The following is a 6,446-nucleotide window of genomic DNA, read 5'->3' as shown; positions in this document are numbered from 1 at the left end:
CCTCACCAAACCTGGTAGGTTTATGTCTTACCGAGACCTCTAAAGTTGATTGCTTACATAGCTCATGCTATTGTAAATTTAACATACACATTTCCAGTGCAACATAGATTTGTTAAACAAATACAGATTTATTAAACGTTACACTTACTGAGAATCACACAAGACCGAGGAGGTAAAATTCCTTCCGTCATCAGTGAGCTTCAACAAAATGTCGGAATATCATTTTACTTTCGTTTTAAACGGAGTCATGTTACCGATATAAGCTGAGTCCTCAAGGGCTGCGTTCTGCGGAGGTTTGAAGACATAGCCTACGTCATCAAGTCAATAATAATAATAACAGTTAGATTGCAAAGTATAGGCTAATAAAGAAATGACAGCATTTTACACCTCACAACACAGTCATAAAAAAATTTTTTTCGTATATTTCACAACACAGTCATAAAAAACTCACTTGCGGCGGCCCAGTTAACAATTTTTGGTTCCCAGAAAGTTCTCAGAACGTTCTCAGAACAAACATTCTAACGTTCCCTGTTAGTTAGCTAGGAAAGTTTTCTTTACGTTAATAGAACTTTCCCTATAGGTTAGGGGAACGTTCCGGGAACGTTCCCGGAAGGTTATAAAAACAAAATTATAAATCTTTAATATTTATATAATTTCTATATTATAATTTATAATATAAGTATAATATAAATTATAAATCTAAATTAGGTTGTAAAGTGAGTTGAAAATACGTCTTTTTCAGGCCTAATTTAAACCGTGAATAAATGATTATATTTAAGATATAATAAAACAATTCATAAAAGATTTGCAGACCATTTATTGACACATCAGATACATCTTTCACATAAAAAACACTTTCCTGATCACATCTTAAGCCTGCATTTGATCAAGCATACCCTAAAAACAGTTATATTGTGAAATATTACTACAATAAAAATAACTTTTCATAAATATACATGTAAATATATAGTAATGTGTAATTTATTCATGTGATGCAAAGCTGAATTTTCAGCATCATTACTTCAGTCTTCAGTGTCACATGATCCTTCAGAAATCATTATAATATGATGATTTGATTCTCAAAAAAAAAAAAAAAAGATTATTATCAGTTATACGGCTTCATATTTTTGTGGAAACTACGATACAGTTTTCAGTATTCTTTGAATAGAACTTTCAAAAGAGCAGCATTTATTTGAAACATATTTTCTTTAAACAATTTTAAAGTTTTTACTGTGACTTATCAAATTTTTCTTTTCTGTATAAACATTTTTTCAAAACAATAAATCTTAAAAATATTGAAAATGTTTATAAAACAGAACAATGAAAAATTATAACCACATTAGAAAACAGTAAAGGGATAGTTCACACAAAAATGTAAATTCTGTCATTAATTACTTACCCTCATGTCGCTCCAAACCCATAAGACTTTTGTGGAGAACACAAATGAAGATATTTTTAACAGATGCCTTGTGTGCGCAAACAATTACATCTTTATTCACAAATGATGTATCTCCGACGCATGTTGCACCATGAGATGGCACAACTCTCTTGCCAACACAACACTGATGAATCGTGGTGCTCCGTGAACACGTGTCAGAGATGTATATTTTGTGAATAAAGATGCAATGGGTTTTTTTTGCACACACAAAGCATTCACTTCACTTCATAAAGTTGAGGTTAAACCACTAGTCATATTGATTATTGTTATAATGTCTTTACTACCTTGAAAGTTGTAGTTGCATAAACTGTGAAATGGAGGGACAGAAAGCTCTCAGATTTCATTAAAAAGATCTACATTTGTGTTTCAAAGATGAACGAAAGTCTTACAGGTTTGCAACGACATGAAGGTGAGTGATGAAAATGTTTGGTAATGTTTGACGCATTAGGTAAATCAGTTCCTCAGGGGCACCAGTAGATCTCTTCCTGATCTCTGATCTTCTGCTCCTTCCACCGTCCCAATCCTGGATTATTGAGCCACGACAGAAGTTTCCACTTTGAATGCTTTAGCCTGGCTGTTTTTTCTCCAGCATCTAAAGCGAGAAAGAAAACAATAACCAAAATGTAAATGTAAAAAAACAAGTTTTCCCTCTACATATTTGTGCAAGATTTCAGTCATAGATAAATTGTGAATGTTTGCTTGATTAGACATTACCTGTCTAGCGACGTATGTTTATGCTGAAATATAATATTGGTTTGTGTTTTAAAATCAGCTATCACATGTCATTTTGTAGCGAACTGTCTCGTGTGATAAAGTTTTGAGCTTCAGAACTTCCGATAACATAGTGAGTTTTTAGGGAGCGAATGTTTCAGTGCACTGTAAGGATTTTGTGATAAAGACGGCCTTTAACCACTGACTACTGAGCTAGAGACCTGAGTGATATGCACCCAGTTTAGCACCTTGATTAGCTTGTTCAGGTGTGCTGGACTAGGTTGGAGTAAAGCTCTGCATGTAAATGGACCTTGGGAGACAATGTTGATATCTCCTGCAATATGTTCTGAACTTACATCACTGGTGTCCAGACCAAAGTTCTGCAGAGTTTCTGGTGGTCCTGGATCAGCTGCTCAGGTCTGCTTAATTGGGTTTGGAGGTAAACTCTGTGATCAGGACTAGATGGCAAACAATACTGTAAAGGGGAGAAGACAAACAATATTATTATGTTATAAATAATTTGTTCTGTGTTCATCTGCTTACCTGTACAAAGTATGCATCATGAATAAGCGGTATATATTGAATTTGATCTTTTAATAACACTGTTTAACTACATTACTAACTACAAACCTGATAAAAATGACTGGGCAGTGGAGGAAAGCCTTATTTTGCCCTCCAGGTGGGCGTAATGGTGTGACGTCACGTGATAACTGAATTAACCATACAGTGCACACTTTTAGGTTAACGTTACATAAATTAGCTTATTTCCATTCATCCATTGACCAATTGTCAGCAAAACCTTTACAAAACTACAAAATCTCTCATCTACACATAAGATGTGATTAAAAGCCCAAAATTACAGCTTAAGTCTATAGTTTACCTAAATTAACGTTACCTTTTAGCCTGGATGCCAGCCGAACTTAGCCCCGCCCACAAAAATTTTAGGTCGGGAAGTTCGGTCTGGACTCGATCCGTTGAGGAGCTATTATGCCCGAACAAAAATTGTTCGGACCAATCAAATTGTCAGGGCGGGCTTTATACGATGATGGACAGCAACGAACGCTTTGGGTTGAATTCAAATGACTGAGAATGAATGAATTGAGATTTCACGAGTTCACGCTTACAAATAAGTCAGATAGAATAAATGCATATTTGGCGTGCTGTCTGAGGAGAGGGCTCGGGATCAGTACTCCCCCCGTATTCCTGGCTGTGGAAGAACAAGCCGAGACTGAGTGGAGGGATGCTGGAAACTGTCAAGGAATGTTAGGTGAGTTGACAGAGTGAATAAATGTATGCTTCCTCTCATGCTGATAGTGTAGACCGTAGACGGTTGATTAGATTGATTATTTGAATGTGCTCCTCCTGAACTTTGTTTATAAAACATCATGTGTAGATTCCGCCTTCGCGTCTGTTATAGAAGATATCGACAGCGCATTAATTTTAAAAGAGGAACAGAGAACCGCGATCAAGGCATGTCGATCGGAAACATGAATGAAAAACATACGTCACTTACTCCGTTGCTCTGATTGGTTGTAGGTCTATCCAATTGAGTGCAGAGGCATTTTCTTTCCTGGTTCGGTTGAAACACGCCCCATAATTATGTATAGGCTAAGTCGCATATACGCAATAACGTTGCATTATATATGCCTGAGTCACTTTGGAATAAATCACAGCGTGTTTCATGATAAAACGTGACTTAGCCTATACAGTCCGGAAAATAGGCTATAGGTTATAGCAAATTCAGACCAACTGCTGGTCTACACAGAGAAAAAGCCCTGTCTAAGCTTTTCTGTTGTACCGAGCCATTCGTTAGTCTAGATGTTTGATGAGAAAATTAAATGTAGCCTATAGTTGCAATACACGCGGTAAGCTCCGTGCAACTGCTGCAGCGGACTATTATTACTAGAAAATTAGAAATCTAATACTCAAGCTGTTTTCTCATTTTTCTACTCTTAATATTAAATAAAAAACGACTGAACGAAAGATACACGGATTCTCTTGAACCACCACCGCGTTTGCGGCAGAAAACCACTGCAGTGCAAATGCTCTGTTCGACTTATCTGAGATCCTTTACTCTTCCCTGTGGATGACCTGTGACCTACTTTCTGTAAGATCTGAATTTTGGAACTTGAATTTTGGAACTTGAATTTTAGAAAACTGAATTTGAAGTTCCGAATTTCTTCATCTTGAAAACTTGAATCTGTATTTTTTTTAACTGAATATTTGCAGTATACGAATTCAGAACAAAAAAACTAGCTGTTTGAAAATACATGTCTATAAAATTCAGCCATAAAAACATTTCAATTTGTTAAATTTCAAATGTTCAATATTCGTTTAAAAAAAAATCAAATTCAGAACTATTTAAACTACCACCTATAATTCAATTTTGTTAGATTACACTTGCAAATAATTCAAATTTACACAATTCAAATTCAAATCGTTTTGTCATATTATGAGCTCCATACTTAATCAAAGCTCAATGGACCAGTATCAGACTCACATTCTGACTAGAATCTGAGTATGACGACGTCAGGCTAGTTACCTTTAGTTAGCAGTTGAGATGCTAACTGACTTTTGCGAAGACACTAAACCATTTCTATAAACTAAATATTCAACGGAAGCGAGTCATTTGCATCAAAGAAAGTCTCAGAAACATTTGTATGTACTATTTGTGTAATTTTATGGACTAAACTTACCTTAAAGTAGTTAAAACAACAGTGAGAGACGGAGGCTGCGTTCAGCCCCGACAAAACGTTGCACAACGTTTTTTAAACAGAAACGGTGATGCGTTGAACACACTGTTCTGATGACGCAAGAGTTGCAACTATGGCAGCTGAGAAGGCCATTCTTTGTGTTCTTTGTGAATAATTTTCGGAGCCTGATGAAGTCGGTATAAATATGTGTTTAATACTACAAAATATGCCCGATGTTACAGTTACTGCACTTGCCGCCCAGAACAAAAGAGAGAACATCCCAATCGAGTGAAGGGATTGCTGAAACTGAAATGGAAGCACACACCTAATTCAGACTAAAACACATCTATTTAGCCTCACATACTGACTTTATTTGTAGTTCATACTGTTTTAATACCCTGTATTTTCTTTCTCATTTTTAGGAAAAACACTTAATTACCATTGTTTATTTCTATACTTGCAATGAAGCTAAAAATATAAACAACTACATCATTATGTTGATATCCTATATTTTTTACAATAAAACTTTCGACAAACATGTCTTCTAATATCCTCAGTTGTTGCGTATACCGAACTGCATCAAACAAATTTGTAAATTACTTTCCTTGAACCAATTTTGCGAGTTCACTTTAATACCACTTGCTTTATATACATGTTGCTGCTGATTGGACTTTAGTTCTGACACACCCACCAAACAAGAGAAAACGTATCTCAAACCCCGTTGCACACCGGTGCACGCCGTTTCCAGGAAACATGACGTTCAACCCGGAAACCGTAGCAAAACGTTGCGCACCGTTTTGAACTTGAACATGCCCGGAGTTTCGCTGATTGTCAGTTGAGCTGCTGCCTCGTTTCCATGGTAACGCCCTCCGCTCCAGTTCAAATGCGGCTTGAATGTTCAGCGCGCGCGCCCATTAAAACACGGTAGAAGTCACGCAGCATTTACATTAATTTTGAATTGATGGAGTGAATTATTTGATAATCAGCTAAAATATCATGAAACTTGATACATTATTAAGTGGATAGGCCTGTGGCCATCGCAAACTGTAAATGGAATGAGAATATGAAAGCATTGAAAATGTAAAACAAATGTTTGAAGTCATTTATATAGGCTACATTATAATATAATATAGGTCTACCTTTAGAAATGGTAAACGTGGTGTAGAAACAAAATAGCAAAAAATACATGATATAATTTTAAACATATTTTCTCATACACAAATTTACAGTAACACAAGGAACAATTGATAAGCTTTATGTTCTCCCAGAGCCGGACAGTAACGGAGTACATTTACTTGAGTACAGTACTTAAGTACAATTTTGAGGGATCTGTACTTTACTCGAGTATAATTTTTGGGGAGTACTCATGACTTTACTCAAGTACATTTGAGAGGCAAATATTGTACTCTTTACTCCACTACATTTCTATCCATAACCGTGAGTACCAGTTACTACTTCTAAAAAAAAAAAAAAAAACATCTCGGAAACCCTCAATTTGTTGTTTCCCTCTCAGATGTGATTGGATTGTGCAGGAGCCACTGATTGGGACAGCCTATCAGCAATCACCTTCAGCTTTCTACCAAAGTCAACTCCATGGTCAGATT

The sequence above is a fragment of the Abramis brama genome, assembly GCF_963993115.1.
Source record: "Abramis brama genome assembly, chromosome: 6".
Lineage (NCBI taxonomy): Eukaryota > Metazoa > Chordata > Actinopteri > Cypriniformes > Leuciscidae > Abramis > Abramis brama.
This window is presented reverse-complemented; position numbering follows the sequence as displayed.